The sequence below is a fragment of the Rhea americana genome, unplaced genomic scaffold, assembly GCF_003343005.1.
Source record: "Rhea americana isolate MKP2758 unplaced genomic scaffold, rheAme1 scaffold_6, whole genome shotgun sequence".
Taxonomy (NCBI): Eukaryota; Metazoa; Chordata; class Aves; order Rheiformes; family Rheidae; genus Rhea; species Rhea americana.
In genome coordinates this window covers 1,772,602-1,774,644 of record NW_028186756.1, presented here as the reverse complement: position 1 = coordinate 1,774,644, position 2,043 = coordinate 1,772,602, and the positions used below count along the sequence as shown (strand labels likewise).

The following is a 2,043-nucleotide window of genomic DNA, read 5'->3' as shown; positions in this document are numbered from 1 at the left end:
GGTCATTTATATTTGACTTAGAAAAGAAAGGATATGACCATCTCCAGCCTGGTGTTGGAGATATTTTTATTGCTTGACTTCTGCGTGAACTCATCAAACTAGTATTTGGATAGTGAAAATACATTGCAAAGAAATGTCAGTATGCTTGTAGTATGTCTGGCAGGGGCTTGCAGCTTCTCCGTTCCAATCATCAGGCAATAAAGTCCTGGGTGACGTGTTTCTATGCTGAAGCATTGAATATCCCTTGGATTTATGCAGGTCGCAAGGCTTGTGTGCTGACTTCAAAATCCATGAAGTACAGATGGCGTTGAGATCTTTCTCCCCCAAAGAAAGGGTTATTCATCTTCTTTTAGAAGATGGTCCAAACCACAGACAATAGATAATGTTTTGAAGTCTGAGCCTTAATTAGAGAGATAAAGAAGGGTATCTTCTTTTGTTAAAAGAGGAGGTTGTATTGAGTGTGTGACAATGAAACTGCTTCCAGGACAACCACCAGAGCTGTTCCTGCAAGGAGCTCTGTAGAAGGAAGATAAAGAGCTCACTCTTCACAAACACTGGCTTTTTGCCATCTTTGCACTTTTGTGACTCATCTCCTACTGATTTCAGTAGAAAGCAGAAACCTTTAATGTAAACGATACTTCTCGCTGAGTTTTATCAAGGGAAACAACCAATGCTAAATCCAAAGTTAATCAATTCCTTTAAAATTAACAGTACTGAGGAAAGGCGGAGGTGTGCATATAGAAACTTACAGGACTATTGTCACGTGAATATTATAACCTRGGAAAGAAAACAAGCCTTTTGAGCTGGGCCAGTTTAGCACTGTGGAGTGCTGCTGCTGCTGCTGCTAAAAGCTATAGGAGATGCTTCCTTGCTTAACAGAGTCCCCTGCAGCAGTATGCCGGTCAAAGCACTGTACCTTGCTTTGGAGAGATGCTCTTATCCACCGCAGCCAGAGAATGGTGTAAACAGCACGAGTCAGACTCCTCATTCCTCAGCGCCCAGGAAACAGCAAGCAAACYCTAAAACAAGGGCAAATAATCCCAGAGAGCGGAGTGATTGGGTGTGCATCAGAGCACCTGTACGTGAACAAAGACGAAGAGGGTGTGCGAGTGCACCCCCCTCTCCCAGGCTTCGGAGACCAGGTTCTGGAAGGCTGATGTCTAAGAGGACAAATAGTGATTTCACCAATTCAACCTGAAAAAGTTTTATCTAAAAACAGTGTAAGGAGGCCTTGGAAATGCAGCCTCGGGGGAAMCGGCTTTTTCATGAAATTTTAAAGATGTGCATAAAATACAGGTTCGGTTTGTATGTGAAGATCTGAGTGGGCTCAAACACCAGTACAAAGCACTTACTTGTTATTCTTYTACTGCTAGACGCAGTAGAGAAATGAGGGCAAGAATGAGCACTGACAATCTGGATGCCTGAAATAAGGTTAATCCAAACCAGGCAAAACTCTTCATCCCTCAGCTCTTCCCAGGCGTTTGCGGCTCTGGCCTCCGTCCGGAGGAGGAGTACCTGTCGGCACACATGCTGGGGCGTGCAGGGGTCTTCTCGTGAGGAAAAGGAGACTTTTACTTCACGTAAGTATTTGCAGTATCCAACTAGGGCACCCAACATCAGAGCAATGCACAGGTCGAGSGCGGCATTTTCTGGCCTATGGTGCACCTAACGGCTGCTGTGACGAGCTGTGCCAGGGCTCGGCGCCCCCAGGGCTGCTCCTGGCGCCGTCCAAAGCGGCGCTGCGGGTCGGCTGCGTCTTACGGAGCCGCACGGCCCCTTCGCTGCCGCTCGGCAGTGTCCGCTCGCGGCGGCGGCGGCAGCTGTCGCTGGGCTGGCCTCGAACCCCGAGGAAGGGGCAGAGCTCGGACGGTGCCCGGGCTGAATCGTGCCGACAGGAACAGCGGAGAGAAGGCATCAGCATCTCAGGCTCAGCATCCCTGCGGCTTCTCTTAGGACCGCTTGATTCTCACTTTTCGGTTTTACTATTATTTGCACTATTCCACCTAATCTTCATCTAATTATTTATTGCAAAAAAAAAAAAAA

At 47.5% G+C, this 2,043-nt stretch overlaps 1 protein-coding gene across 1 annotated transcript in view; it reads right to left on the bottom strand.

Moving 5' to 3' along the window:
* Positions 1-781: 781 nt before the first annotated feature.
* The window catches only part of LOC146587330 (ras-related protein Rab-39B-like), a 266,005-nt gene continuing 264,743 nt past the window's right edge, over positions 782-2,043 (bottom strand). Inside the window, exon 3 of the transcript XR_014897680.1 lies at positions 782-795. The gene's annotated coding sequence lies outside the window, so the exon portion shown is untranslated. The remainder of the gene's footprint in view (positions 796-2,043) is intronic.